Below are 25,337 nucleotides of genomic sequence, written 5' to 3'. Positions count from 1 at the left end.
GCAAGACCTGTTCCCAGTCAGACATACCTCATCATCGTCAGACGAGCTCATTTCTCAACAGAGCAGACTCCACAACCCTCACAGCCCTAGGTGCTAGAAGCCCTTGGAATGGGAGCCAAGACCCTACCCCTAGCAGCAGGGTGCATGCGTGCCACAGCCCACCAATCAGCGTGTACCGGGTACCCATTTTTTGAGGGCTCCCGCCAATGAGGATGGAGGGCACGTGGTTCCTGCAGGATCAGCCGTTGAAGAGGTGGTTGTGGGGGAGGGGAGCCGAATTATAGGTTCCAGGCTCTGGCCCCACCTCTTCCGGTTCCTCAGTCTCAAGCCTTAGTTTCGGGTTCTTAAAACTGGGAAGTGGCAGCCCGTCCCTTTTGGCTTGTGGGGACTAAATGCACTGATGACTGTGAAGCCTGCTGGGGCAGAGAATAGTTGCAAGCTCTCATTCCCAAATGTAGCTAACAACCCGCTCGGTGAAGGAGCAGAGGACTCATAGGCAAAAAGCAGCGTTGGAAAGCTCTTCTGTGACAGGGCAGACAGGAAATAGTTTCTACTCTGTAGGCTAAGTGATCCATTGCAATTTGCCTGGCCTCCAGACTTGTGGAAGGACAGCTGCCCTAACCAATATGTAAACTAATCTGCTCCGACACTGTTTACTGGCTGGCTGCATTCGGGTCATAGGCCATAGTTTCCTGATCCCTGACTAAATCCAAATGGGAGGGAATTCTAATGCTCACCATCAATAATTGGGAGATGCATACTCAAACCACAAATCATTTTTTCTCATCAGATTTGCTAAATTTACCAAGGTCATGAAGAAACCAGTGGCTGTGTGCACTGCTGGAGGGGGGCATATATTAAATTTTGGAGGGACACTTGGCGTGGTTATCTGGCAGAATCTGTGCTAGCAAAGTGGGCAACATTCACTTCTGCTTCTGGTACTGCTCTTAAAGCCATACACCCCCTCCAGAGATTGAGCAGCGAGCTGGAGAGCGAGTGAGGGAGCCTAGCAGCCTGCCCGCCTGCCTACGCCTCCCCTCTGTAAGCAGGAGCCAGGGCCGCGGCCCTGCAGTAGCCCCAGTCCCTCCCTCGTCGTCAGGCCACAAGGGCAGCGCGTGAGCCAGGGGGAGGGACAGCGAGTGAGCGACAGAGCGCCGGAAGGAAGCGGCCAGATTGTTGGAAAGCCCACGCATGTGGCTTTAAGGGGAAGCTGCTGGCTGCCCCCTGCGCCTTCCCCTCTCTCCCCTTCCCTGCTCCGCACCCACCCTAACTGCGGAGCAGCACCAGGTCAGAGCCTGCGGCCAAAGTCAGTACCAAGGAGCTCAAATCCAAACGCGATGGGGCCCCCGAGATTTCAGAAAAAGAACAGCAAGAAGCAATTGAACACACTGATGAAGTACAAAATGAATTAGAGACATAATGAATTTAATACTTTTGAAAGTAGGACAGAAATATTACCAACTCTACCAAACCTTTTTTTTTTTTTCCAGAAGAGGTTGGAATTGATTGCTCAAATCCCAAATTTTGGGGTGACATTTGTTAACCATCCACAAGTGTCTTCTCTGCTTGGGGAGAAGGATGAAGAGGTGCTGCGTTATTTGACAAGAGTTGAATTGACAGAATTTGAAGACATTACATCAGGTTACAGAATAGATTTTTTATTTTGATGAAAACGCTTACTTGGAAAATAAAATTCTCTCCAAAGAATTTCATCTGAATGAGAGTGGTGATCCATCTTCAAAGTCCACTGAAATCAACTGAAAATCTGGAAAGGATTTGACGAAACAATCAAGTCAAACAGAATAAAGCCAGCAGGAACAGATAGCATGAGGAACCAGAAAGCTTTTTCACCTGGTTTACTGATCATTGTGATGCAGGTGCAGATGAGTTAGGAGAAGTCATCAAAGATGATATTTGGCCAAATCCATTACAGTACTACTTGGTTCCTGACATGGATAACAAGGAAGGGGAAGGAGAAGAAGATGACGACAATGATGAAGAGAAAGAAGGATTGGAAGGTACTGGTGAAGAAGGGGATGAGGATGAAGGTGAAGAAGATGAAGATGATGATGAAGGAGAGGAAGGAGAGGAAGATAACTAATGGAACACGGATGGATTCCAACCTTTTTAAATTTTCTCCAGTCCCTAGGAGCAAGTTTCAGTCTTTTATTTTTTTTCTTCTCCTCTTGTGCTCAGTTGCCCTGTTTTTGAGGTCTCTTTTTTCCTTTATACCATGGTTCAAAACTTATTTGAGGGAGGAAATACCTTGAGCAGAATTCAGTGGGGAAATAATCTCTACCCCTTTCTGTTCCAAATTCGTTGTTATCCCTTATTGTCTTAAGAAAAAATGTATAGAATCAACACCACCATGTTCTGTGGGAAAAAAAGAAAAACCTGCTCCCTTAGCTCTGCTGGAAGCAGGAGGGTTCTAGGCCTCTGTATAGTTGTGCATAGAATTCTAGCTTTTTCCTCCTTTCTCTGTATATTGGGCTCAGAGGTTACACTGTGTCTCTATGTGAATATGGACAGTTAGCATTTGCCAACATGTATCTACTTTCTTTTGTTTAAACAAAGAAAAACAACTTTAAAAATGGGGTTATAGAAGGTCAGCAAAGGGTGGGTTTGAGGTGTTTGGGTGGGATAAGTGGGCATTTTGACAACATGGCTTCTCCTTTGGTATGTTTACTTGTGATGTTTAATGGACATCCTTGCAGTTTAAGATGACACTTTTAAAATAAAATTATCTCCTAACAAGGACCTGAGCCCTGCCACTCAATGGGAGAATCAGCAGAACCTGTTGGATCTTATTTGCAATTGACATTCTCTGTTGTAATTTTGTTCCTGTTTATTTTAAAATTTTTCTTTTTGTTTCACTGGAAAGGAAAGATGATGCTCAGTTTTAAACAGCCTCCCTTTCTCTAATTCCCCCTTAACACGTCTGCGGGACACACAACCCGTCCCCTCGCCTTTCTTTCTGCCAAGGTTTATAGAAGCCCGAGAGTCTGAGGACCGAGTCTGGCCTCTGCGCAAGAAGCCAGCAGTCACGTGGTTTAAAGCTGCATCCTGCATCCCAGTGCCCCTCCCAGCGCCCCCAGCCGGCCACTCCCCGCCCCATCTTTGACTGTAACATGTCCAGGGGTTCTGCCTGCTCCACAGCACCACTAGCTTCCCTGCTCCAACTCCAAATGCTGTTTGTTCCTCCGAGGTAATTGCATCCAGCCTGGCTGGGTGAGCACCAGTCAGCAGGGCTTTCCCCCTTAGTCCGCAGTCATTTGGCTTCCCCAACCACCACTAAGCCCCTGACAGGAACCACAGCCTCTCCTCAGAGGGTTCCAGAAGGAGATCCTTCAGTCAGCCCAGCCCTTTCCAGTTTTGATTCACTCAAAAGTGACTGCACTCAAACTCTGTTAAGAACCTGGAATGAGTTTATTTGCACCCAGCCCTTCCCAGACAACACAACTGCTGAAGAAAATAGCATAAATGTCCCTCTCTGTAATTCTGAGTACCCTACAGATGCAGGAGGGAGAATAAACCTGAATATTAGTACCAGCGTAGTGTCTTATGGAATTGTTATGAGGTGTCTCGCATCTCCTCTGTAATTTCCCTGAGGATGCCACACCATCCCAACAAGGCAGGGTCAGTAGCAGGTGTAAGCATCCTGTGTCGTAAACTGCCAGACTGAGTGGTTCAAGAATCAGTGTTTTTACTTTGGCTTTGAGGAATCTTCCAGTCTATTTATTTGGTGAATTTGATGATGATGAGTTTCAATCTGTATTTTTTATGTGTCTCCTAGTAAGAAGAGGAGGTGAGACTGTCAGTTGGAGAAGAGAAAAGAGATGTTGTGCCTTGGAAGGTCCCTAACTTTGCCTCTAAGGATTTGATATTTGAAAACTTCTAACCCGGATTTGTATAATGGGGCCTCTCTGATAGTGGCTTTGGGAACCCCTTTGAAGTTGAGAGCCCTCTCTTGTCAGGGCCATGAGGCACACTGGACTTTGATGTTAGACCAGTGAGAAAGTGAGAGCTGGCGGTGACTGGCAATGATCCATGGCTAACACGCCATTTCTCTGCCCTTCCTTTGCAGTAATCCATGGCTGTGTACTGAATAGTATTCCCTGCTACAGCTGGACTGGACTCCTCTTAGCCTTTTAAGCCAAGGTTCCTATTGTAACTGACAGCTTTCCTTTGAGGTGCCAGGCAGCCGGGTCCCCGGGCCCTGCCATGTTCTTCCACTTCACCTCTTCTTTCTATTTCTGCCTCACAGTCCCACTGGCATTGACCATGACCTTCTTTTTTATTTTTGAGATTTTTATTTTTTGGTCACTTGCTTTGAAAAAACACAATCCAACAAGGCTATGCCAAATTTTCAGGCCTTTTTGAAGTATTGAGAATGGGGAGGAGGTGTTCTCTTTTCAATAATAGATAAAAACAGGAAGCAAAAAGTAGAAACAACGGAAAGCAAACGAATGCACACACTTTATCTTTTCTTGTTGGCAAAGCAAGAGGGCAGTTTTGAGATGTATTGTTTGGTGAGTCACTGATTGGTGAGTGGCCAGAAGCAAGTATGAAGGTGATGCTGCCAAAGCAGAAGCTAGTTTCTTGAGAAAATCCAAGTCACACAGTGGAGCATTTTAGGAGACCCTATGCTTGGAGATTTAAAAGCAAAAAAAAAAAAAAAAAGCTTGGATCCTCAGCTTGGCTCAGGGAGATGCTAAGTTAAGGTTGTCAAGTCTCCATGGGAAAGCCTTCTTATTTGCAGCTTTGACCAGTTTCACAGCTGCTTCCCAAGAATCCCAAACTGAAACAACTAAGGGTCTCCATCCCGCCCCCCCCCACCCCCGAGTAATTATTTGCATCACAAATAGGAGGTTCCCTCATTTACATTTATTTACAGATGAACTACTTGAGGTTTGAGTGGTTCTGAAAACTTCAAAAGGTATTAGAGCCACCCAGCTTTGAGAGACCTTCAGAGACTGGGTAGGAATTTTATATGAAAGGAGACATTTGGGTCCAGAAGACAGGTAGGACCCACTTTTTGTAAGAGGAAATCGAGGCACAGAGAAATGAAGGGACTTTGCCGGAGGTCCTGGGGCTGTTTCGTGGCAAAAGTCAGGCTAAATTCAGTGTCTTCTGAGACCCGATCCTTTTCACAAATGGATTCAATCTGTTCATGTTCATTCCCGGAGACAAGTTTTTTGATGTTCAGGAGAAAATGAATAGTTAGTATTAGAGCGCCTTTGAGGTTTTTATCCCATAGAAAAATATTCGAGGATGGGGTGGGCAGGGATTGGCAAAGCAGAAGACTCTAGTCCTGCCCCTGAACTGAGTGCTTCTGCTGACGATAAGAGTCATGGACACCTGTTAGCTGATCAGCTTTCCTGGGAGTCTGGAATTAGGCATGTGAGTGCGGAAGTTTAACAGGTGCCAGAGATGACCCTTGTCATCAAAGAAGTTTGGTAAACAAAAATCTAACTTGTGCATGAACATGAAACCTTTATAAAGTCAACCAAGGCTATGTAAAATAATTAAAATGCCTACTTTATCAGGTAGCTTGTCTCACTGTAAACAGAAAGATTTTTTTCCTTCTTCAGTGAAAAGATTTTTTATTGAGTGTAATTGTTACTATTAAAAAAAATTACCCTAATACTCTGTTTACTTCTGGTGAAACAAAACCAGTCATTAGAAATGGTCTGTGTCCTGCCCTACCCCTACCCTACACTGAAATGGTTTTCCTGAAAAATCCCCACATGTACACACACACACACATGCCTCATTTCTCTTAAGCCAAGAAGTTTGCTTTTCCTAGATGCAGGATAGATCACTTTTGGTTTCGTTTATGTTGGTTTTTTGTTTTAATCATTTGGCATTCACATGTGGCTGTCAATATGTGCTTTTTTTTTTATTAAAACAAGAAGCTTGAAAAAAAAAGTATACAAGTTTCTTTGTTACAATAAAACTAAATGTGTACACACACACACACACACACACACACATACAAAGCCATACATAAGTATCAACTAAGCCGTCAAACAATCCTATGATTGAACTATGTACTATTATGTCCTTCTATAGGTGAGTAAACAGACAGGAAACTGAGAGGGTCTGCAACTGCTCAGGGTCATTCAGCTTGTGGGGTCATAAGCAACAAGACTGACCTCAAACTAAAAGTATTACAACTGAAAATGGCCATTCTCTCTATAACTCACTGCCTGGCACATCTAGAGAAACACTGGTATCTCATGTGTATAAGGACACATGCCCAAGGATGTTGGTGATAGGAAAAACTAGGAATAATCTAAATTCCCATCAGTAAGTAAATGGATAAATGCAGTGGGTCATAGTCATCTAGTAGGTTAAAATGCAGGGAATGACACTGTTAAGTTGATTTCAAAGCAAAATGCAGAACAGGACATAGAGTAAGCTACAGTTTGTAAACTCCCCTCTCTGCGCACAAGTCCTGCATGTTGTTTGTGTGTGTGTGTACATATATATATATACATAACTAAAAGTATTTTGTAAAAGTCTGCAAGGACACACAGCAAACATCTACCACTGGCTGGGGGACAGAAGGGGATGAAGTGGGGTGAAAATGTCAATGGTTTATCATATTTTTCTCTGCACTTTCTGGTTCCAAGCTTCCCAGAGCTGAGTGCCCTGACATCAGAGGAATGGCTCCTTCCTGGGATTCTGTAAGACCTTTGACTGTCAACAATCTCCCATCTCCTAAAGGCCTTCCCTCTTCCTCACCTCCCTTCCTCTCTTTTGCATTCAGATTCCTCTGTGTAACATGGCCTCTCCCCGACACACCCTATTCTGGATGATTTCTTAGAAAAGAAGCCTGGACTGTGTGAACACCTCTTAACCCACCATTATCTGATTCCCCTGAGGCTATACCTAGAAGCTTATCCTGCAAAAGAAGGTTACAAAACAAGGTTACAGAGCAGAGCAGATTGGGTACATCAGAAATTCACACCATCCTATGTCAGGCAGACCCTGGCAGGGCCTGCCCATCTCTGCTTAAGTCCTCTCGGAGCCCCACAATGACACTGATGTCAAACACATTGAAAGGGTTAAGGAAGGACAGAGCAAAGACTCATGTAACACCAGCACCCATCTTAAAAACATTAATGATCACTGTTTTCATTCCCTCCTTCCTTCCCCCTTGGAGAGAATCCTCAGGGCTGTTTTCACACCTTCTGTGCTCTCTCCATCCCTGGGACTCTGCTGCCTGCTTCCTCCCTCACCTTTAGCAGAAGACCTTGCTCTTCACTTCCTTGACTACCTTGTACCCAACAATTGCCCCTGCTGTGACCCCCACCTCTCTGCCCTGTTCCCATCACCCACAAGCCTGTGTGTTTCTACCTAAGGCTCATCCTTTCACTTTGCCTTTGGCTCCATCTGCTGCTGCCTTCAGAACTGACTACATTTCCTGCTCCTGCTCAACTAGGTCTTTCTCATTTTTTTCTCTCATTCAAAGCAAGAGTTGTTTTGTAATTTTTACTATACGGGTGACATGTGCACATGGTAAAATTCAAATAGTGCACAAAGTGAGTGTGAGTGAGTGAACTGGCTCAGTCGTGTCTGACTCTTTGCAACCCCATGGACTGTAGCCTACCAGGCTTCTCCACCCATGGGATTTTCCAGGCAAGAGTACTGGAGTGGGTTGCTGTTTCTTTCTCCAGGGGATCTTCCTGACCCAGGGATCAAACCCAGGTCTCCCACATTGTAGACAGATGCTTCTGAGCCACCAGGGAAGCCCAAATAGTGCACAGTGGTATACAATGAAAATAAGTCTCTCTTTTAACACTCATCAGGGGCTCAGCACCAGTTGGTTCCTGTCATGGGCAAGTTGAACATTCAGAGGTAACAGTAGATGAATCAGGGTTGGTAAGGGGGAAGAGCCTTTATTCTTGGGCCTCCATCTGGGCCTATGGGAACCATCTGTGCACAGACCCCTCAGGATAGTTTTAGGTAACTCACGACAAAAGATGGCTAACATTAGCTGGCCAAATCAGTTTGTCTACTTGTTTGTACAGTGCATCTTCTGTGCCTGGATGTTTTTTGCTGGTTTTTGCTCCCAATCCTCAAATCTTCATACTTCATACCCACTACCAGCTGTCCACCCACAAGCCTCCACTATAGACTTCTTCCTTGTCAAAAATCTTCTAGTCCTTTCCCTTCAGGCCTCTGACCAAATGACCAAGACATTAGGCACCTCCAATATCTATTAATAAATATTATATAAAATTATATAATTTATAAATAATACCTATTTTTTAATTTTTAAAAATATTTAATTTTGACTGCATTGGGTCTTTGTTGCTGTGTGAAATTTCCCTAGCTGTGGTGAGTGAGGCTACTCTTCATTGCAGTGCATGGGCTTCTCTTTGTGGTGGCTTCTCTTGTTGTGGAACACAGGCTCTAGGTGCACAGGTTCAGTAGTTGTGGCATTTGGGCTTAGTTGTTCCATGGCATCTTGGATTTTAGTTCCTGGACTAGTCATCAAACTTGTGTCCCCTGCATTGGCAGGATTCTTAACCACTGAACAGCCAGGGAAGTCCTATAATACATTATATATATATATATATATATATATATATATATATATATATATATATATACACACACATACACACACACATACATATATATATATATATATATATATATAATATATTACATGCATATATGTCTGTGTTCTATTTATATATGTATTGGTAATATATGTTATAGGGCTTCCCAGGTGGCGCAGTGGTAAAAGAATTTGCCTGCCAGTGTAAGAGATGAGGAGATGCAGTTTTGATCCCTGGGTTGGGAAGATTCCCTGGTGGAGGGCATGGCAATCCACTCCAGTATTCTTGCCTGGGAAATCCCATGGACAGAGGAGCCTGGTGGGCTACAGTTCATGGGGTCGCAAAGAGTCAGACATGACTCAAGTTCACACAAGCACAATATATGTTATAGAATTGCCACAACATTGGGCTTCCCTGTCAGGAAGCATTTAACAGGAGGCTTCCTGTGTGCTGTTTTGGATCTGTCAGGAATTCTCTGTTCCTTAAGGAAAGGCAAGCCTCTCCTGGGACTGAGGATTCCAGACATTTCCTTCGTTAGTTTTTCTATATGGTGATATGTACCCTCCTCTTTTTATGAACCATATGGTAAAAGTGGTTATTTACAACTCTCTCTTTCATATGGATGACCTCATGTTTTCTTGATAACTTGTAAGTTTTGATTTTATCTCTGCTGAAAATAGCTATCTTGTAAGACAGTATAAATACCTACACAATGTTGAATAAAACACCTTTGCTCCATCACAGCTCTGGTCCCCGTGTCGTTCTTTCTCTTTCTTTCTCTCTCTCTCCCAGGCTACTTCTTTGGAGTGCAGAGGCCCTCTGAGTTCACTTTCCTGCCCGGGCTTCTAAGACCCTCTCAAGAAGGCGCTCTGCACCTTCACCCCATCAAGAGGGCGCCTGAGGCCTCCGTGAACAGAGCAAGCCCCGTGCCAGGGGCTTTATTGGCTTTCTGCATAAACCAAGGAATATCAGCCTCTTTCTCTCCTTTACTTTCTTATCATCAACTCCGGACCACCAGGTTCCGGTCCATTAAAGGACCTCAACACGTGGTGCCCAGAACAGGGACTTGGTACACATAGGCAGATTCTTGGACAGAGTGACCCCAGGGCCTATTGAGGCCAGTAAGTATTAAGACATGGGTAAAATGGCTGGTAAGCCTCATCACTTTTCTACTTTACTTCATCACTTATTTAAAGTTCGGGGATCTAATGAAATGTATGCTGATTTTTTAGCTACATTATAAACTGCTATTTCCCATACTGTAATTGGAGAAGAAGCCAAAAGGCAAATAGAGAAATTACTTGCTTATGAAAATGCAAATCAGGAATGTCAAAAAGCTATAGCTCCAATTCGTGAGACAGGGACTATTATTGATTATTTGAAGGCTTGTCGCAATCTAGGATTAGAAACTCAAAAGATGCAAATGGTAGCTGAAACAATAGCTGCTGCCTTAAGAAAGGGAAATAAAGGATGCTTTGCATGTGGAAATAAGAACCATTTAAAAAGGGACGGCCCTAAGAAAGCTAAAAAAAAAAAAAAAAAGAAAAGAAAAAATATATAAAAATATAAAACCTCCAAAAATCTGCCCTCGCTACCATAGAGGAATGCATTGGGCCAAAGATTATAAGTCTAAATCTGACATTGAAAGAAAACCTATTCCGGAAAACGCCAAGCAGGGACCCCCCAGGTCCACTTCAATAAAAACCTGGGGCAAATTCCATCTTTTCCCTCAAACCCTCAACATCCGGCAGTGCTGCCATCGATATACCAGCTTTGTTTTTAGATAATATGAAGTTAATGAGCTCTATTTAAATTCAAATTCACATGAACTGAAAAATATTAAATATATATAATGTTTATTTAAATATAAATATAATTTAAATATAATTGCTTGCTAATCTAATTAAGACATGTTATAAGTCATCAACATTATATAATACTTTTATTATGCCTAGGTTTAAGGTAAACTAAATTTGTCAACAAAAGGGTAACTCTGTTTATACATATATATACACACACACACATATATAAATATATAAATGAGATGAAAACTTTTAGATAAACTCTATTAAAAATAATTATATTTTAATAGAATAATCTATTATTATAATCTGTTATTATAATCTAAAATAATCTCTTAGGATTGGGATTTTGGTGATAGACAGGGAGGCCTGGTGTGCTGCAATTCATGGGGTGGCAAAGAGTCAGACATGACTGAGCAACTGAACTGAACTGAACTGAATTGAAATTTCTAGAGTTGTACTAAACTAAATAATAAAAGTTTATTAAATAGCTAGGCCATTTCAAATAAAGTAAGATTTTAAAATATTAATTACTAAATATTAACTTCCTCTTACAAAAAGCTTTTCTTACAGAAAAACTAAGGAGATTTTAAACTGTTAATAAAAATATTATATAATGTATAATATATGGATATATATATAAATATATATATATTGGTATATATAATAAATATATATTATAATATTATATGATAAATATATTCACCAATCTATAAAATGCTAATATACAAGACACTTCATAGTTGCTAAGGAAAAGTAAGACATATGCTTTTAATAAAAAGATATAAGGTATGACAAACTCAGATATACATTCCACATTTTTCCTGAGGGCCACTGCTCATTTAACAAACAATACAATTATCACCTTGCTTATTTAACTTATATGCAGAGTACATTATGAGAAACGCTGGACTGGAAGAAGCACAAGGTGGAATCAAGATTGCCAGGAGAAATATCAATAACCTCAGATATGAAGATAACACTACCATTATGGCAGAAAGTGAAGAGGAACTAAAAAGCCTCTTGATGAAAGTGAAAGTGGAGAGTGAAAATGTTGGCTTAAAGCTCAACATTCAGAAAACGAAGATCATGGCAACCGGCCCCACACTTCATGGGAAATAGATGGGGAAACAGTGGAAACAGTGTCAGAGTTTATTTTTCTGGGCTCCAAAATCTCTGCAGATGGTGACTGTAGCCATGAAATTAAAAGACGCTTACTCCTTGGAAGGAAAGTTATGACCAACCTAGATAGCATATTCAAAAGCAGAGACATTACTTTGCCAACAAAGGTTCACCCAGTCAAGGCTATGGTTTTTCCTGTGGTCATGTATGGATGTGAGAGTTGGACTGTGAAGAAGGCTGAGCGCCGAAGAATTGATGCTTTTGAACTGTGGTGTTGGAGAAGACTCTTGAGAGTCCCTTGGACTGCAAGGAGATCCAACCAGTCCATTCTGAAGGAGATCAGCCCTGGGATTTCTTTGGAAGGAATGATGCTAAAGCTGAAACTCCAGTACTTTGGCCACCTCATGTGAAGAGTTGACTCATTGGAAAAGACTTTGATGCTGGGAGGGATTGGGGGCAAGAGGAGAAGGGGACGACAGAGGATGAGATGGCTGGATGGCATCACTGACTCGATGGACATGAGTCTGAGTGAACTCCGGGAGCTGGTGATGGACAGGGAGGCCTGGCGTGCTGCCATTCATGGGGTCTCAAAGAGTCGGACACAACTGAGCGACTGATCTGATCTGATCTGACAATTATTAAAATAACCTGGAAATATGACAAGCCTATTTGGACAGAGCAGTGGCCTCTCACAAAAGAGAAATTACAGGCGGCTAAAGAACTTATAGATACACAACTAAAATTAAAGCATATTGAGGAATCTTGTTCTCCTTGGAACTCTCCTATATTTGTCATTAAAAAAAAAAAAATCTAACAAATGGCATCGCCTAACAGACCTTAGAAAAGTTAATGCATCTATGAAACCTATGGGTACATTACAACCAGAAATCCTATCACCTACCACTATTCCTTAAAATGTGCATATTATTATTATTGATTTACCAGATTGCTTTTTTAATATACCTTTACACCCTTTAGGCCAAGAGAAATTCACTTTCTCTCTCCCTTATCCTAATCATATTAGACCTTATAAACTGTACCAATAGACTGTACTGCCACAAAAGATGACAAATTCTCCTACCATATGTCAGTACTATGTAGCCAAAGCCCTTGAGCCTGTGAGAAAGCAGTTTCCTAACTTTCTTGTTATTTACTATATGGATGGTATATTGTTTTCAGCTCCATCTATCTTAAAAACTGAACACATGTTTGATATACCTCAACTATGCTTTAAAAACTCTAATCATTGCCCCTGAAAAAATTCAAACCTCTACACCTTACCATTACTTGGGGTTCATTGTTAATAGGCAGCACATTACTCCCCAACTAACTCAGATCCGTACTGATAAATTATCAACCTTATATGATTTTCAAAAGCTCTTCAGATCAGATGAGATCAGTCGCTCAGTCGTGTCCGACTCTTTGTGACCCCATGAATCACAGCACGCCAGGCCTCCCTGTCCATCACCAACTCCCAGAGTTCACTCAGACTCACGTCCATCGAGTCAGTGATGCCATCCAGCCATCTCATCCTCTGTCGTCCCCTTCTCCTCTTGCCCCCAATCCCTCCCAGCATCAGAGTCTTTTCCAATGAGTCAACTCTTCACATGAGGTGGCCAAAGTACTGGAGTTTCAGCTTTAGCATCATTCCTTCCAAAGAAATCCCAGGGCTGATCTCCTTCAGAATGGACTGATTGGATCTCCTTGCAGTCCAAGGGACTCTCAAGAGTCTTCTCCAACACCACAGTTCAAAAGCATCAATTCTTCGGCGCTCAGCCATCTTCACAGTCCAACTCTCACATCCATACATGACCACAGGAAAAAACCATAGCCTTGACTAGGTGAACCTTTGTTGGCAAAGTAATGTCTCTGCTTTTGAATATGCTATCTAGGTTGGTCATAACTTTCCTTCCAAGGAGTAAGCGTCTTTTAATTTCATGGCTACAGTTACCATCTGCAGAGATTTTGGAGCCCAGAAAAATAAAGTCTGACACTGTTTCCACTGTTTCCCCATCTATTTCCCATGAAGTGATGGGACCGGTTGCCATGATCTTCATTTTCTGAATGCTGAGCTTTAAGCCAACTTTTTCACTCTCCACTTTCACTTTCATCAAGAGGCTTTTGAGTTCCTCTTCACTTTCCACCTTAATGGTAGTGTCATCTGCATATCTGAGGTTATTGATATTTTTCCTGGAAATCTTGATTCCAGCTTGTGCTTCTTCCAGTCCAGCGTTTCTCATGATGTACTCTGCATATAAGTTAAATAAACAGGGTGACAATACACAGCCTTGAAAGGTAAGAGAAACCCAAATAAGACGGTAGGTGTTGCAAGAGGGCATCAGAGGGCAAACACACTGAAACCATATTCACAGAAAACTAGTCAATCTAATCACACTAGGACCACAGCCTTGTCTAACTCAATGAAACTAAGCCATGTCCGTGGAGCAACCCAAGACGGGCGGGTCGTGGTGGAGAGATGTGACAGAATGTGGTCCACTGGAGAAGGGAATGGCAAACCACTTCAGTATTCTTGCCTTGAGAACCCCATGAACAGTATGAAAAAGCAAAATGATAGAATACTGAAAGAGAAACTCCCCAGGTCAGTAGGTGCCCAGTATGCTACTGGAGATCAGTGGAGAAATAACTCCAGAAAGAATGAAGGAATGGAGCCAAAGCAAAAACAATACCCAGCTGTGAATGTGACTGGTGATAGAAGCAAGGTCTGATGCTGTAAAGAGCAATATTGCATAGGAACCTGGAATGTCAGGTCCATGAATCAAGGCAAATTGGAAGTGGTCAAACAAGAGATGGCAAGAGTGAATGTTGACATTCTAGGAATCAGCGAACTGAAATGGACTAGAATGGGTGAATTTAACTCAGATGACCATTATATCTACTACTGTGGACAGGAATCCCTCAGAAGAAATGGAGTGGCCATCATGGTCAACAAAAGAGTCCAAAATGCAGTACTTGGATGCAATCTCAAAAATGACAGAATAATCTCTGTTCGTTTCCAAGGCAAACCATTCAGTATCACAGTAATCCAAGTCTATGCCCCAACCAGTAATGCTGAAGAAGCTGAAGTTGAACGGTTCTATGAAGACCTACGAGACCTTTTAGAACTAACACCCAAAAAGATGTCCTTTTCATTATAGGAGACTGGAATGCAAAAGTAGGAATTCAAGAAACACCTGGAGTAACAGGCAAATTTGGCCTTGGAATACAGAATGAAGCTGGGCAAAGACTAATAGAGTTTTGCCAAGAAAATGCACTGGTCATAACAAACACCCTCTTCCAACAACACAAGAGAAGACTCTATACATGGACATCACCAGATGATCAAAAGCTCTTAGGTGATATTAATTGGGTTAGACCTTCTTTAAGCATTGCTAATTATCAACTGAATAACCTATTTAATAGTTTAAAAGGAGATCCTGATTTAAATAGCCCTCGTTCACTTTCTCAAGAGGTACGAGAGGAACTCTGTTTGGTTCAAAATAAATTACAAAAACAATTTTTTACTCACATCAAAATAGATTTACCTCTAGAATTGTTTATACTGCCCTCTCCTCATTCTCCCACAGGACTTCTTGCCCAACAAGAACACCCAGTAGAACGGATCTATACCCGTTTTAGGGGAATAAAGTCACTTACACCCTACCTTGATTTAATTGCTCTAATTATTATCAATGGAAGAAATAGGACTAAAACTCTAATTGGCTCCGATCCTCATAAAATTGTAATACCTATCAATAAATCTCAATTTGAGAATGCTTTACAAACTTCTACTGATTTCCAAATAGCTTTTCTACAATATTTTGGAGAAATTTCTTTTCATTATCCGTCTGGTAAGCTGTGAAAGTTCTTCAGAAATACTGAATTCATTATTTCTCACATTATCAGCTCACAGCCTATACCACAGGCTGAGGTTTTTTTATACAGATGGGACTAAAAACGCCAAAGCTTCATTCTGGTCTCTTAAGGAATATAAAGTCTTTTATACTAAATTTCATTATGCTCAACAAAAAGAATTATATGCTCTTATTTAAGTTATTTGCCTACATCCTTACCCCATTAATATAGTCTCTGACTCATATATTCTGTTTTTGTATTAAAAAAATATAGAAACCTCCACCATATACTCCAATCAACCTATTATTCAACAACTCTTTTTCAAACTACAATCTTGTTAAAAACCACTGTGGGGGATTTTCTCCCAGGGACTTGGAAACAATGAATCTGAAAGAACAACACTTGGACAGTCTCTTGCAAGGACTGACAAGTTTATTTCTGTGGTCGAGCCTTTTTATAGAAGCAGGAACAAAGAGCTTAGAGTATACGGCCAGCAGAGCACATACGGGGTTAAGACATAATCAGTAAAAGATATTTCAAGGACAGCGCGTTTTAAATGACCCATGTGTTTATCCCATGACCAATTTTCTCAAGCAACATCTTTAATATTTAATTATTAAATCTTGGCGCTGAGCATAGCTAAAGGCATGAGATGTTTTTCAGCTATCAGTATGCAAAGCCTGAGTACTTCTGGCCCTCTGCCATTTTCCCAAGGACCTTCTCCTTCAAGGCTACTTTGCACTGCGCTTCCCAACATATCTTCCTTTTGTTTTTAATTTAAGCACAGTAGCTGCTAGTTGGACTCCGTTGTGAAAGGCACTGAGTCTTGAGTAGAGATATCTGTATCCTATAAACAATGACAGAAAAAGCAGGGTGATTAATACATATATAACAATGTTGCTTCCTGAAAACCAAGTTCTAGGGTCTAGAGACGATAGGGCTTTAGTTAAAGTATCGTAAAATTGAGTGCTGTACAATTCCTTGGGTACCTTAACTTGAAAATTAGCAATTTGTTGTTTCAACAGATTGATGTCTAAACTTGAGTTATCTGTGAGATCCTGCAAATGTGCTTTAACTTTATCCCAAGGATACTCAGTGCTATTGTTGGGCATATTAGTCAGACAAAAAGAAGTAAAATTCCAGTGACAACGTATACGTGTTTGGAAAGTCAGTTGCTGCACTTGATCTCCTAAGTGGATTATCACAGTTTGTAACTCATTAATTTGTGTTTGTAATTGCTGGTCTATTTGGGCTTGTCGAGTCCAAAGATCATGAGCGTCTTTGTGCCATGCAGTGATAAAATCATGATTTTGTATAGAGTTATGTAGAGCCATACCAGACAAAGTTCCTACAGTCACAATGGAAATAAGGCTTAGGATGCCTGCAATAATCCACCCAATGATGTCCTTAGATCGCCTAAGTCCAGTTTTCAACAATACAAACAGAAAGACAGAATCAGTCCAAGGTTCAGTTAAGTTTACAGTAAGCCATAACTCAGATCTTTGTTTAACTAGTGCAATTCTAGCATTGTGATATGAAATGGTGTGATACAATGCACATGCAGTACAATTGACAATCTTGGCCAATAAGTCAATATCAAAATGCCCTACAATAAACAAGTACGGAAGGTGAACACACGATTGAATATAGCCAGTACTATTGTATAGGATGAACTATGGAATGAGGTTCGTGACATTGTACAGGAGACAGGGATCAAGACCATTCCCATAGAAAAGAAATGCAAAAAAGCAAACTGGCTGTCTGGGGAGGCCTTACAAATAGCTGTGAAAAGAAGAGAAGTTTCACTTTTCAAGGAAAGATATAAACATCTGAATGCAGAGTTCCAAAGAATAGCAAGAAGAAATAAGAAAGCCTTCTTCAGTGATCAATGCAAAGAAATAGAGGAAAACAACAGAATGGGAAAGACTAGGGATCTCTTCAAGAAAATCAGAGATACCAAAGGAACATTTCATGCAAAGATGAGCTCAATAAAGGACAGAAATGGTATGGACCTAACAGAAGTAGAAGATATAAAGAAGAGATGGCAAGACTACAGAGAAGAACTGTACAAAAAAGATCTTCATAACCCAGATAATCACGATGGTGTGACCACTGACCTAGAGCCAGACATCCTGGAATGTAAAGTCCAGTGGGCCTTAGAAAGCATCACTATGAACAAAGCTAGTGGAGGTGATGGAATTCCAGTTGAGCTATTCCAAATCCTGAAAGATGATGCTGTGAAAATGCTGCACTCAATATGCCAGAAAATTTGGAAAACTCAGCAGTGGCCACAGGACTGGAAAAGGTCAGTTTTCATTCCAATCCCAAAGAAAGGCAATGCCAAAGAATGCTCAAACTACTGCACAATTGCACTCATCTCACACGCTAGTAAAGTAATGCTCAAAATTTGCCAAGCCAGGATGCAGCAATATGTGAACCGTGAACTTCCTGATGTTCAAGTTGGTTTTAGAAAAGGCAGAGGAACCAGACATCAAATTGCCAACATCCGCTGGATCATAGAAAAAGCAAGACAGTTCCAGAAAAACATCTATTTCTGCTTTATTGACTATGCCAAAGCCTTTGACTGTGTGGATCACAATAAACTGTGGAAAATTCTGAAAGAGATGGGAATACCAGACCACCTGATCTGCCTCTTGAGAAATTTGTATGCAGGTCAGGAAGCAACAGTTAGAACTGGACATGGAACAACAGATGGGTTCCAAATAGGAAAAGGAGTACATCAAGGCTGTATATTGTCACCCTGTTTATTTAACTTATATGCAGAGTACATCATGAGAAACGCTGGACTGGAAGAAGCACAAGCTGGAATCAAGATTGCCGGGAGAAATATCAATAACCTCAGATATGCAGATGACACCACCCTTATGGCAGAAAGTGAAGAGGAACTAAAAAGCCTCTTGATGAAAGTGAAAGTGGAGAGTGAAAAAGTTGGCTTAAAGCTCAACATTTAGAAAACGAAGATCATGGCATCTGGTCCCACCACTTCATGGGAAATAGATGGGGAAACAGTGGAAACAGTGTCAGACTTTATTTTTCTGGGCTCCAAAATCACTACAGATGGTGACTGCAGCCATGAAATTAAAAGACGCTTACTCCTTGGAAGGAAAGTTATGACCAACCTAGATAGCATATTCAAAAGCAGAGACATTACTTTGCCAACAAAGGTTCATCTAGTCAAGGCTATAGTTTTTCCTGTGGTCATGTATGGATGTGAGAGTTGGACTGTGAAGAAGGCTGAGCGCCGAAGAATTGATGCTTTTGAACTGTGGTGTTGGAGAAGACTCTTGAGAGTCCCTTGGACTGCAAGGAGATCCAATCAGTCCATTCTGAAGGAGATCAGCCCTGGGATTTCTTTGGAAGGAATGATGCTAAAGCTGAAACTCCAGTACTTTGGCCACCTCATGTGAAGAGTTGACTCATTGGAAAAGACTCTGATGCTGGGAAAAGACTCATTGGGGGCAGGAGGAGAAGGGGACAACAGAGGATGAGATGGCTGGATGGCATCACTGACTCGATGGACGTGAGTCTGAGTGAACTCTGGGAGTTGGTGATGGACAGAGAGGCCTGGCGTGCTGCCATTCATGGGGTCTCAAAGAGTCGGACACGACTGAGCGACTGATCTGATCTGATCTGATTGTATAGTAAGGTATAATTAGAAGGACGAAACACACCCACAGTCCCATAAACACTAGTGAATTGCTCTAAGGCTGCTGGAATTTTCCAAATGTGCCATTGCCCTGGCCCCACAATGGGGACGATGATCCTGGTTCGTGGGGGTGATAAGCCCCCATTATACCAATTCAGCAATATGTCCTTATGAGTCCAGAAACTTGTATTAGATTTGTGAAAGCCTCCAATGCTTGATCTATTAAACCAGGAGCAGTTATGATGTTCCTCCTGCTCTTCAGAACAGTTTACAAACAACCCGTGAGGTCCCCAGTCAACAAATTTAAATCTATGATTGGTATGATTTTTCTGAATTATAGAAACTTTCCCAAATTGGCCTCGACAGTCAGACCAATGTAACGGTTGTATCTCCTGTTTTCTTCTCCAAGATACAGTGTGACATGAAGGTTCCTCTGGTTGAAAAAGCAAGTTCGAATAGTTGGCTATCTGGCCTGGATAATGTCACTTGGAGCCATTAAGTAAGAAAGATGCCATAGCGAACATTCCCAGATGCAAAGCAGTCCCATTGTTGGCAGAGTATGCTCACCACTGTGGGAAGATAGTCATGCAAAGGGGGTGATATCCGAAACAGATAGGCAAGGTTTTGAATCCAATGTAAATGTTGATTGGCTTTCCCTCATCTTCTTCATGGATTGGTCGCTTTGTGGACCAGGGACTTGGAAAATGCATGCTATCATTGGTAAAGATCATAGGGGCTTTATCTACCCAATCCACTATGGAGAGAAGTGGTGGGTTGGATATGTATGCCCAATAAACATATTCTGCACTTACCCCAGAGAAACAGGAAAGAACAGCTAACATTGCCAGAAGCAGCTTATCTGGAGTCAAAGGAGTTCCAGTGTTCTTCAGTGTCTGCTCAGCCTGACGAGTCATGTTTTTCACTTGAGCCCATGTCGAGTAAGGATTCAGACAATGGCGTTTCCTCATTGGCTCCTCCAAGGTCATTGATGAGACCCTTCGCATCAGCTTCATCACTTGCCGAAGGAGTCCGATCTTGGGGTCCTTCTCAGTAATGGACATGGCGAAAGGGAACCCAGATTTCCTCTCCATCTGCAATGACAAGACCATAACACTTGCCTAGGAGTTGTAAGATTCCTGGCAGCCACTGATTAAATTGCTTATACCATATTGGTGTATTGATTTCTAATTTGCTGTTTTTGTCTTCTGCAAAATGTCTATCTGCACAAGTGTCAGAATTATTTTTTGTTAAGTTTAAATTTAGGGGATAAAGAGTTAAAGATAGTAATAATTGAGGGTTCATAGGATAAGAAGTGTATCTCCTCTTCCAAATTCCCCCTTTCTGTTTTAATAAGTGAGTTTTTAGGGTGCAGTGGGCTCTTTCAATAATGGCTTGACCCTGGGGATTATAGGGTATTCCTGTAATGTGTGTTATGTTCCATTCTGATAAAAATGAATGAAACGAGTGTGAGGTAAATGCAGGTCCATTGTCTGTTTTCAAGACTGAAGGAATCCTCATAATGGGGAAGGTAAGTAAGAGTGCAGAAATGGCATGTTTGCTGGATTCTGAAGAGACAGGTACTGCCCGGATAAAGCCTGAAAATGTATCTACTGAGACAAAAAGCAAAGGAAACTTTCCTAGGGAGCAGTGAGTGAAATCAGACTGCCAAAGGGAATTAGGCTGTTGCCCCCGGGGGTTAACTCCTGAAATCATAGTTCGTAAGTGCAGAGGGGCGCAGACATCACAGGTTTTAATAATACGGCTTGCTTCAGTGAGAGGAATATGGTATTTAGAGTGCAATCTGTTAGCATTGGTATGAAGATCAGCATGTTTGTCCCTGGCAGATGTAAAGACGGGAGCTATGAGCCTGTCAACGGTATCATTTCCTGCAACCAGGGGGCCAGGTAAACCTGAATGAACACATATATGTACAGTGAAGAAAGGTTCCAAACGTGAGCGAATTAGGGCTTGAGTCTGTGAAAAAAGAGTATATAATTCTTCATCTAGGTTGTATAAAAAGGTGGTAACAAAATCGGGAAAAAAGGGAAGTAAGGTATTTGGAATCAGTATATACGTTGAAGGATAATGGTTGAAGAGACAAAAGAGCATATAAAGCATACAATTCAACTCCTTGTACTGAAGAATAGGTAGTGGGTAATTTCTTTTTGATATCAGGGCCGACAATCCCTGCTACGCCTTTCTTGTTGCCATCAATGAAATAGGTGGGGGCATTGGAAATAGGCTGGGATGCAATGATATTAGTTATAATGAATTTAGTACATTGTAGAAAGTCCCATAATTTTCCTTTCAGCAAATGAAATGAGATAACATTTTGAAAATCACTTAATGCTATTTGCATGGTCAGGTTATAGTGTAAGGCAATTTGCAATTCCTTTTTTGTCAAGGGGACGTGTATTGCATATGGATCAAATCCAGTCAAAGTTTGTACATGGCTTCTCCCTGACATGATTAATTGCCCTATTTTCTCAATATACAATACAATTTTTTTAGACTGTTTAGTGTGTAAATATACCCATTCTATTGGGCTATGCTGAGCTATAATTGCAGTGGGTGAATGTTCAGTGGAGAATATATATAAAGAAACCAGTTGATCATGATCTAGCTGAGTTGAGAAAGATTGTTGAATGCGTTTCTCCACTAAGGCCAGTTCTTCTTTGGCCTCTTTTGTTAGCTGCCTAGGGCTATTAGGGTCAGGGGATCCCTCTAAAATTTTAAATAGATTTTGTAAGGCATAGGTGGGGATGCCGACAGATGGCCGCAGCCAATTAATATCTCCTAGCAATTTTTGAAAATCATTCAGCGTGCGTAGAGACTGCACAGAAATTTGAGTTTTTTGAGGTTTAATTTTAGATTCTTCCATAACATGTTCTAAATAATTGAAGGGTGCTTTCAATTGAATTTTATCTGGCGCAACAAGCAGGTCATGATTTTGAAAAGTAGTAGTAACTTCATTATATAACTATTGTAAACAGAGTTCAGATTCCATGGAGAGAAGTATATCATCCATGTAATGAATTATGTAAGCAGTAGGATACTTATCTCTAATGGGTTGTAATAAAACAGATATGAGATATTGGCAAATGGTAGGAGAGTTCATCATTCCCTGAGGTAGAACCTTCCACTGAAATCTTTTAACAGGAGCCATGTGATTTATAGAAGGAACCGAAAAGGCAAAACGTTTTCTATCTTTAGGGTGCAGAGGTATAGTAAACAAGCAGTCTTGTAAGTCAATAATAGTTACAGACCATCATTTTGGTACCATAGAAGGGGAGGGCAATCTGGGTTGTAAGGGCCCCATAGGTATCATGGTATTATTAACATTTCTTAAATCTATCAACATTTGCCATTTTCCTGATTTCTTTTTTATTACAAAAACAGGGGAATTCCACAGGGAAAATGAAGGTTCTATATGAGCTTTTTGTAATTGTTCATTTACTAATTGTGTAAGAGCTGCCAATTTTTCTTTAGTTAGGGGCCATTGAGGTGTCCATACTGGGGTATCAGATTCCCAATCGAGAGGCAGCGGTGCTAACTCAATGGCCCGCACTAAAAAGGTTCATTTAAAGAAATTGTGGCTTTCGTTTGTTCAAGAAAATCCCGTCCCCATAAATTGATAGGGATATTGGTAATATATGGTTTGATATAAGCTACAATTTGATCAGGGCCATACACTTGTAAATAGGATGCACTGACAAAAGTTTGTGTGGTATCAGCTTCACCCACTCCTAGTAGTCTATAAGGAGCCACAACCTTACCCCAATCAAGGGGCCATTCTTCAGCTCTAATGATTGAAATGTCAGCTCCGGTATCTAGCATGCCTGTGAAATTTTTTCCCCATATGCATAAAGTGAGCATGGGTTTCTGATGTTCCTTTAATAAGGTGGATAGTGCAGCAGTAAGGTTGGTACTACCAAAGCCTCCCTGCCAAACTTTATCAGATGCCTTCATTGGTTTGACATCTGGTAAAAGTAATAATTGTGCAAAACGTTCCCCCTTTTGTAAGTATACATTTCCCATTTTCACAACATTTACCATAACATGTATTTCCCCTTCATAATCTTCGTCCACAACACTGGTCAATATCACTAAACCTTTCATTGTGCAGCTACTACGTCCCAAAATCAGTCCCACCATCCCAGATGGAATCAGGCCAATATATCCAGTGAGAATTTTGTGAGTGTTGTATAATTCTATTAATTCCATGTCATAAGGACTAGGTATATCAATGCAAGCACTTTTAGATGTAGCTGCTTGTAGCGTCATAACGCTGGGTCCTCCTTTTGTAGCGGGGCTAGAGGAAAGCCCCTTTATTAGTTTCCCTGTTGTTTTTGTTGTGCACTGGGAGTCAATGTGTTTCCATCCTTATCAAATTTGGAATGACATTCATTCAGCCAATGGAACCCCTTTTTACATCTTGGACATACTCCTGGGGGTCTCTTATTAGAAGTAGCATTATTTTTTCCAGCCTGTATTGGCAGAAGGCATTGTTTTTTCATATGGCTGGCCTTCCCACAGTTAAAACATTTGGCATTAGCAGCTTTCTGTACATTAAAGGTTTCTAATGCCGCCAATTTTGCTCTATGGGACATAGATCTGATATCCCTACAAGCTTTCAAATACTCCATAAGAGAGCCAGTCTCTCGAATTGGTCTAAGCACAGATCCACATTCCTCATTAGCATTTTCAAAAGCAAGTTGTTTTAAAATAGTATTTTGTAAAGTCACATCCTTAATAGATTTTTCAACTGCATCCTTTAATTTTCCTATAAATTGAAAATATTCCTCCTCATGCCCTTGAATAATCTTAACAAATGAACCATCAGAGTTAGCGCTATCAACCTTTGCCCACGCCCTGCAGGAAGTTTCTTTAATGAAATGCAACATCTGAGGGGTAATATTAGCTAATTGCACAGTTATATCAGCCATGGTCCCCATTCCAGTAAATATATCATAAGTTAAATTGGTGGGGTTACCACGAGATTGCTGGTCAATCATCATTTGTTGGGCCTCATCACCAACCCACATTTGCCACTGCAGTAATTGTTGAGGATTTAAAACCATCCTTGCTACTTGAAAAAAATCATATGGCATCCAATGGTCAGCCCATCCTCTGAGAAATTCTACACAGTAAGGAGAAGTAGGTCCATACAGAGTACATGCTTTCATAAAGCTAGACAACATACCAAAATCTATACCGACCCAAGTATTTTGACCCTGGGCGGGTTGATCAAATTTATTGGGAAAGCGAAAGCACAAGCAGGCATCTCCCAAGGAGGAGTGAAGCGGTTAGTACGAGCAAGGTTAACAACTGCAGTTACAGACGGAGCAGAAGGAAAAACCTCAGATTTGGGCTGCCTGCCGAACGAAATGACTTCCGCCTTAAGTGGTTTCGGTTTTGACACATCCTTAATAGATACATCCTCAAGTTGTTTTTCCAGGGTTTGTGTTTGATTGAGCGTGACATTTTTGCATTTCAAAGCACCTTGCATGTCTTGTTCATCAAGCTCATATTCATGCAAAGACCAAACAGTCTCTACCTCCAAATCAACATTATGTCCTTCAATTCGTTCTATGACAGCCCGTATGAGTGACCAGGTAACCCACCATTGAGGAGGAATGCAGACTCTTTGCCGATATGCTCACAAAACATTATTCTTAACCCTTTTCCATACATCAAGATCAAGCGTCCCCTCCTCCAGGAACCATGGATTATGTTCCAATAGTATATGATAGCAGTCGTTCAACTGATATCTTGAAACATTAACACCGTTTTGTTTCAAAAAATGATGCATTATAGAAATGAAAGGAATCTTACTGCTATGTTGTCCCATCTGTTCAGCCTTCCTTTCAAGTCCCTGTTCAGGCGCCACCTGTCAGGGATTTTTCTCCCCGTGACTTGGAAATGACGAACCTGAAAGAACAACACTCGGACAGTCTTTTGCAAGGACTGACAAGTTTATTTCTGCGGTCGAGCCTTTTCATAGAAGCAGGAACAAAGAGCTTAGAGTATACAGCCAGCAGAGCGTACGGGGTTAAGACATAATCAGTAAAAGATATTTCAAGGACAGCGCGTTTTAAATGACCCATGTGTTTATCCCATGACCCATTTTCTCAAGCAACATCTTTAATATTTAATTATTAAATCTTGGCGCTGAGCATAGCTAAAGGCATGAGATGTTTTTCAGCTATCAGTATGCAAAGCCTGAGTACTTCTGGCCCTCTGCCATTTTCCCAAGGACCTTCTCCTTCAAGGCTATTTTGCACTGCACTTCCCAACAACCACAATTCTCCCATTCATATT

The 25,337-nt window shown here is 41.3% G+C and overlaps 1 long non-coding RNA gene and 1 pseudogene across 1 annotated transcript; one reads left to right on the top strand and one right to left on the bottom strand.

The window, feature by feature from the left end:
• The first annotated feature begins 212 nt into the window (after positions 1-212).
• Positions 213-2,101, top strand: LOC139181489 (protein SET-like; annotated as a pseudogene).
• A 13,556-nt stretch (positions 2,102-15,657) lies between these two features.
• On the bottom strand, positions 15,658-24,970 carry LOC139181214 (uncharacterized). The gene is made up of 3 exons (XR_011565262.1): positions 24,852-24,970; positions 19,829-20,107; positions 15,658-16,196 (listed from the first exon to the last, which is right to left on the bottom strand). It is a non-coding gene; the product is annotated as an uncharacterized lncRNA (long non-coding RNA).
• Between the last annotated feature and the right edge of the window lie 367 nt (positions 24,971-25,337).

Source organism: Bos indicus, chromosome X (assembly GCF_029378745.1).
Source record: "Bos indicus isolate NIAB-ARS_2022 breed Sahiwal x Tharparkar chromosome X, NIAB-ARS_B.indTharparkar_mat_pri_1.0, whole genome shotgun sequence".
NCBI lineage: Eukaryota > Metazoa > Chordata > Mammalia > Artiodactyla > Bovidae > Bos > Bos indicus.
This window is presented reverse-complemented; position numbering and strand designations above follow the sequence as displayed.